The sequence below is a fragment of the Tupaia chinensis genome, unplaced genomic scaffold, assembly GCF_000334495.1.
Source record: "Tupaia chinensis unplaced genomic scaffold, TupChi_1.0 Scaffold000074_1, whole genome shotgun sequence".
Classification (NCBI taxonomy): Eukaryota; Metazoa; Chordata; class Mammalia; order Scandentia; family Tupaiidae; genus Tupaia; species Tupaia belangeri.
Genome location: NW_006159534.1, coordinates 7,901,006 through 7,908,570, shown reverse-complemented (window position 1 = coordinate 7,908,570; position 7,565 = coordinate 7,901,006). Strand labels below are relative to the sequence as shown.

The 7,565-nt window shown below is 37.8% G+C and overlaps 1 protein-coding gene across 1 annotated transcript in view; it reads left to right on the top strand.

Annotated features, from left to right (window-relative positions):
- Positions 1 to 5,829: 5,829 nt before the first annotated feature.
- GREM2 (gremlin 2, DAN family BMP antagonist) overlaps positions 5,830 to 7,565 on the top strand; it is a 150,577-nt gene continuing 148,841 nt past the window's right edge. The window contains 1 exon segment of the mRNA XM_006142361.3: positions 5,830 to 6,235. The gene's annotated coding sequence lies outside the window, so the exon portion shown is untranslated.

The following is a 7,565-nucleotide window of genomic DNA, read 5'->3' as shown; positions in this document are numbered from 1 at the left end:
TATATTGCTTTAATTCTGTTCTAAAATAGAAATAGTCTGCCTAGTTTCTCCCCACAAGGAATAGCTCTGAATAATTTGAGCTTATTTCCAAAAATCAAATCAGCACTCTATCCTGTGGTTGCCAAAAGCAATCCCAGAGAAGACACCTCTAATCCACCTCAAACACTATTGATTCTTCCTCACTAGGTTAACATGACTAGTGAATTTCAGCAGCTCTTGACATTCACAGCATGTGAAATGCCTACTCTGTTGAGCTTGGATTCTGTTACTTATCAAGTATTTTCTTTGGCACAGACAATATATAATCCTTGTAAAGCAAAATTTAATTTAATCCTCCTAGAACTCTACAACATAGGTATTTTGACCCTATTTTATACACACAAAAAGTGAAACCTCAGAAATAACCAGGGGTACTCAAATAGTAAGGGACTCTGGATTCTGAACCGGTGTTGACATTAAAGTCCACACAACAAACCTTAGTGTAATAATGTCCGTTATTAGAAAGTCAGCCTGAGGTTCGTCTTTAACATCATTGACTATAGAAACTGCTCTGATAATCTACTGAACTGTTTTCCACATGTAGTCTCCTTTCAAAGGATGAGAAATTTGACCTACTTACTTCAAACATTGGGATATTTGGTGTATGAGCACACACAGAAATGAGGGAAATATAGGTAGGAATCATGGAAGCTAAGAAAGGCTGAACGATTGATTACACTTTATCTTGCGTTGCTCATATGCATCAGAATTTCTTGGATGCCTACTCTACCCTTGACCACATCTAAAATATTTTTTCTTCTCTGATTTTCTTACTCTAAGCTGATACTATTGCTATCAACTACCAACTACAGAAAAAAGTAGGAAGAAAGATGATAGATAGAGATAAATATAGATGATAGATAGATAGACATTAGATAACGAGATAGCAGTAGTTCAAGCTCATCAAAAAAGAATCTGATTAAGCCATCCACCTTACTATGCATAGAAAATGGACCAGCTGCCTCTGAGTCTAATATGGTTTCCTATGCTGGTGTTTGTAGCCACAGAAGATGGGTGAATATGGTATACCTACAGTCATCTAGGCAAGTATCTAGGTCTGATTCCTTAGTTGAACGAACTATCAGGTCTGGGAAAGACCTATGTGACTGGCAGGCACCATCATGTGACCCTCCTGACCAGTCTTTTAGCTACATTTGTTGTTCCAAATCTTATTTTAGATATGTCCTCTATTCACTACTTATACATGTCATCAGCTCACTTAGGTCAAAGGTGGCTCTGTCTTCCCTTCACTCTGATGTTGCCCTCTTCACCTCTTCCCATCCATATATCAGAACTAAGGGTGCAGTGCAGAGGCCTTGCTAACATATAATAAGCACAAGCTAATGAGTCTAGGAAACCAAAAACCACCTGCTCCCTGGGTCTTAAGGGAAAATATCGGGCTTGAGCTGAATATGTGGTCATTTTCTTTCCTATTAATTTCTCAAGCTCATCTGTGGGTTGTGCTCTCTGCTCCACTGGGGTGACACAAAAATGACAGATGGCACTCTTATGACCAAGGAGTTTATTCTGCAACACCATAAGGGTTATTTTTTGTGTGTGATAAAACTATTATAAATCACTCTTAGACACTTGGGACAGAAATACTGTGACACAAGAGAGATAAATGCTATTACATACACATAAACAGTTGAAATTTATAGACAGTAAGAGTATATCATAAATGCACATTTCATCTAAAGATTTTAATGTAAATATACAGCACCAATAAACAAAATACCTGACTTTCTATAAAATAAGGTTTGTTTATTTGATGAAGGAATAAACATTTAATAATCAGTAAATGGAAGAAATTTTTTTTGTATCAAAATCATTCTAACAATTTAAAATTTAAACTGCTATGATAATCTAAGGAAAACGATATACAAAAGGACGTTAATTCTGGATAATTTTTTAAAAAACCATCAATATGAATAAAGACATAGTCAGGGGAAATATTCACATTAGACTGGCACACAACATAGAATGGATAGAAAATAAATGAAAAGGTACACATGATCTGAGAACTGTGATCTTGTGCTTGCAACACTGGGAAACCATGCCAGTCTTCACCATAGAGTCATATGGAAATCTTGGATCTTTGTATGAATGAAAAAGAATTATACCTTCTTTTACTTTTCTACTTTTTTACTTGTTTCCCTATTACAAATTATATATATTTGTCATATATAGAACATATAGACATATCAAAAAAAGGGTAAAATGTCATCTTTAATCATCTATAGTCCAGAAATATATTTAGGTCATAATCATGACCTTTTTTATAACATACCATTAGTTCAGTGAAATTACAGATTCTTTTACATACTTTAAAAATCAATCATAAATTCAAATATGCTTTCAAACTGAAATAAACTCTAGTTCATTTAAACTCATCCTTATAACAATGCTTTTTTAAATTTCTTTAAATGAATGCAAGTCCTTTCCTTGACCGCTTAGGAGATTTATATCAAAAGCTCCAAATCATCAATTTGACAAGAAATATTTTCAATTGCCAAAAGCTTTAATGGTGAAAATTACTTTCTCATTCTGAATTTTTTTTTTGAGAGGTTTTTGCTATAGAGCGTGTGCGCTCGCCAGAAAGAGAGAGACAGAGAGACAGAAAGTGAGAAAGCACCCCCCAGGAGGGATGGTCACACTGCAATCCTTTCTTCTCCATTCTCCTCTCGGGATCTTGGGCATGCACACACATGCACCCGGCATGAATTTATGCCACCAGGTTCGGGACTCCAACCACAGTCGACTACATGGGAGTTCAGTGACATAGCCATTACACTAACTGCTGGTCCCTCATTCTAAATTTCATGCACATCCATGAGCTCTCCCCCAGAAGAGTGCTAGGTTTGAAACCCATTTAAAGTTTTTCCCATCCTCTAAAGCCATCACTATAACTAAATCAGATGACATTATACAAACTTTTACTTTACAAATGTTCTTTATCTAAAAAAGAAAAATGAGCCCAATAATATTTACCCTATATCCCCCATAGGGTTGTTTAAAGTTTCAAATTCAAAAATATTAATAAAAATAATAATACATTTGAAGCATTGTATGGATGGTAATCACATTTTCTCTGTCACATTTAATATTTAAAAATATGTTAACATCATCATTTCAAGTCTTTTTTCCAACAGAAGATGCCCAGATCTCTCTAGCATCTCATAAATTACTATATCCAGAACCACTGTCTTATCAGCTTCTTTGGATACATGTCAATTTGTGAATATCTCCTGTAAAACATGCTGTGCTAAGCTAAATAGTATGATCCTGATGTGTCTGGATGGTAGAAAATACAAGAGAATTGTTTTGCATGAATCTGTGTGGCAATTTAATATCATGCATGCTGATTTGCTGGAGTTTTCTTATTATGGGACTTCCCTATAGCCTAGTGGTTAAGGGAGCTCAATTCTACATGGCCAACCATGGTTCAAATCCTTGTCCTTATGTTTTAAGAAATATGCCAGATATGTGTGCAAGCATACCCAAATCCCAATGGGATGGAAACATAAAGGAGAAAGGTTTACAGCATGACCATGACACACTGGGGAGAGTGCTTTCTCTCTCTTTCTCTGATTCTCTTTGGCAACCACATGCTCTCTCCAACAATTTTTTTAGAAAAGAGCTTTTATTATTACCATTGTCTATGTCATTTATAGAGTGCATACTGAGCATTTGTAAAATGTTTTTTCCTAAAAATCTTATAAAAGTAGCCTAATGCTCAAAAGGATAAAAGTAGGAAACTTAATAGTGTTGATTTATTTTCTCCTAACCACATAACTGATTGGATATAAAAGCAGTATCCCCTAAATCATCCAGTTTTGCTCTTCATTAACTGAAGGAAAGAGGGCTTGAATTATTACCTAAAATGAATTTTAAGAATTATCTGTGACTTTACGTTACCCATGATTTTAATTACACTGTTTTTCCAATGATATGAAGAGCTATAATGAATCTCTTAAAAATAACAAGCACAAAACATAATGATCTGCTTGCCTTTATCACTGACTTTTTTTTTTAGAAAAGCAATTCTAAAGCAAATTATTGGTAACTAATCTAAAAGTGTCATGACCTGTTCCAAAATCATGTGTAAAATGACTGTGTATCACACTGGAGAGATGATCGCATGGGTGGTTAGCTCTTCTGTACAAGGGCGGGCAGGAACCAGAATCTGTTGTAGTCATTGTATTTTCCTTTGAGTGCAATTGTTTGTATGAAAAGGTAATCTCAGAAAGATAGGAAGGAAGGCAGTCATATAATCTCCCAGCTCTGTTTGCTGTCTACCTTCAGCAAGTCATGTTATCATTTTTTGATGGTTTCTCCACCTGGGAAATCTTACCTACAACTCAGCTCCTTCCTTGCTAAGGCTGTTGAGATCTTTAGAAGAAACACACTACACATTCAAAGATTTATGACAGTATAATTATGTTTTAACCGCCTACCTAAAGAAAGGGAATGGACTAGAGTTGTTAAAGTAATAAGGATATGCCATTTGAAGTTAGACTGGTTAGCAGAAACCAACAGCCAAATGTGGTTTTGTTTTATATTTCTTTTGTCAATTTCAGATTGGCTCATTCTGATAGTAAGCCTACAGTCCAGAATTCATGGAATGTGCCCAAGCAAGAAAACAGGTAGCCTTTTTGATGATAATAAATGTTAAGAATATTATTTCCCGTGACTTTGCAACACAATGTGCTATGAGTTAAACTGGAATCAGAATAGCAAATAGCCAATAGTATATAATACAAAAGGGATACTCTGGGGGGGAGGGGGAACTTTCAGGTCAAAAATCAAAACAGAACTCAGTGATTTCAGAAGCAATGGCTCCTTGTCAAGAATAACTGTCATTAAAATTTCCATAAGCACCAGTGAAATTGATTTTGGGGAGAAGTCTAAGGGAGGGTCTGTTTTATAAAACACAGTGAAACTTTATTTTACTCTAAATTTTCCCAGCCAAGTTTGTAAGATTGCAGAAGATTTTTCTTGGGCCCTTTCCCTGTTGAGGGGCCAAAGGTTCATCTCTATTGACATATACAGATCAAAAATCTTCACCCAGGAAACTTTTATCAGTGGAGTCTGAACAGCCTTCTTTGCCTAATGAATCACACCAAGAGAATGTCGGTCCCGAGATAGTCAGTGCAGAGAAGACCAAAACATAATTAAAGAGAAGACAGGAAAAAGAGAGAGGGAGAGAAAGACTGATGCAGGCCGGCATCATGGTCCTCTGATACAGCACACCAAGCCCACGCAGCACAAGAATTGCTCTGGCGTCACTGTTCATGTGCTCTGAATGCTGAAGAATCTGACTTGCATTAGAAACCTCTGCATTCAATAAACAAAAATAAGGATGATAATGACCAAAGCGCTATTTGGAACAGAAAACAAACTCAAGCAATGAGCGTTTTGCACTGAATTCATTCAAGATTTTATTAGTTAAGCTCTCACTTAGGTTATTAGGCTCAGCTTGCTTTTGATTTCACTAGCCTCAGTTATTCAAAACAAAAGGAGCCCTGGGTGTGTGTGTGAGTGAGTGTGGAGGTATCACACACAGGCTTTCCACATTCTTCACATTGCAAACCCGTCAACAAAAGGAGGAAGATCTGAAGGCAATGAGTGGTTTTTGCGGGTTCAGGGGATGGAGAATTTCTCTACATAAACAAGAAGGTTTGGATTGGAAGTCTGCTAAAAAAAATGTTAGCGCTGACCACAAGGTTGTAAATCCACAGACTGGAAGGAGGAAAAGAGAAACATTGCAAGCGACTGAAGTGTGTGTGGCTGCAATGTTTGTGGGTTAGATGAGAAACAAGCGCTGAGTGAAACAGAGAAGGGGGGCGGCTGGTGTGATTTGTTTGGTGTTCAGAGCCAATAGAAATCCCAGACTGTGATAATATCCCCATGCAGCGCCGAGAGGAGTCAGAGCTAAGTCTCCGGGCTCCTTTCACATCTGCAGGCGCAGCCAGCCAGGGACCGAGCGGCGCGGGGCGCGCTCTCGCCTTTTCTGCACGCTCAGCCGGCGCGCGTCTCTTATGGGCATCGGCTGGAGTCCGGCTGCGATCGAACTGCAAGCGGCAGCGGGAGATCAAACTTAGATCCCGCTGTGGACTGTATAACTCAGAGAAAGGAGAGGGAGAGGCAAAGGGAGAAAGGACCCGAGGAGGAGGCTTCTATCACGTCATTGCAGGTATGCAGCTTGTCACGACGAATGTGGCACAGACACCGGTTGTGATTTCTACCTTCCCAAGGCACTTCTGATGAAATGACACTGTTGTTCCATGGCTGGTCAGGATAGATAGCACAGAGTGAATGTCTCGCTTGATTCATCCTAGATGCTTAAAGCTGTTCGCGTATCTTTAAGGGCTCCAAGGTTTATTCACCTTTTGAAATAATGCATGGGTTGTATAGCAAGACCTTCAAACTGGGTGGGTATCTCCTTTTAAAAAATCTAATCTCACTACTTGCATATTGTCAAGCAATCTCTAACTACCTCCTGGAGACTTCTAGCATAACTGTGCCCTACAGTCAGTGAAAGATCATCTGATTGTTAGAAAGTGGTCTTTGAACATTTCCCACCCACGGATCAGGTTCTTATCTTCCCTGTAAATACGGGAACTTCAGTAGACTTGGGCATGGCTTGGGTTTTTAAAGCCTGTGGTCCAGCTGGTCTTCCCTCACAGCGAACTAACCCTGGATCACCATGCTATGGTGGAAGGAGAAAGAGAAGGCAGATGGGTTTTTTAAATGTGATTGTCAATGATTTTTCCTGCATACATGTTTCTTCTTACTCTGTCTTAGGACTTTAAAACCCCATTTGTACTACACTCTCACACAGACTGAGATCCAGGCTCTCAAACATTACTACATTAAAATCTCATGAACTGGATGGAACCATGTAGTAAATAGAACACTTGTAAGGCAATGTCAACTTTTGCTTTGCTTGTACTTGATTCTAAAACAGATTTCTGCCTATTTCTTTCCTTGTTTTTTTCTTTACTCCTTTTACCTTGAGATGTGAGGTTTTTGTTTTGTTTTGTTTTTTGTTGTTGTTGATGATGTTATTGTTGTTTTTTATCCTGGAATTCTATCATGTTTAATTCAGAATTGTAAAGAAGGTTGTCTAACTTTACCCCATGTTGACTACATGTGATTAAATTAACATTGCTTCATGGGTTCTGTCTTTTTTTTCGGAAAAGCCAGAAGGGACTGAACGAAGGCTTAGTTAAAATAGTCTTGCTTTGGGCAATCCAAAGTGGACAATACACATAGATTGGGACTCCAGTTCAGCAAGAGGATGGCATTGCAGCAGGTGCAGGAGCAACCAACTATGTTATCACAGCACTCTACTCAGTGGGTTGTTAGTTGGTCACATTCAAACCATCCATGATTTACAAGCAATTTAGCATTCAGTAGTGCCTAAATTTCAGGGCAATCCTTATTCCAAAACATGTGTCTAACAAAGGAAGAAAACAAAGTTAATAAGAAAGGTATTATATATATATATATATATATATATA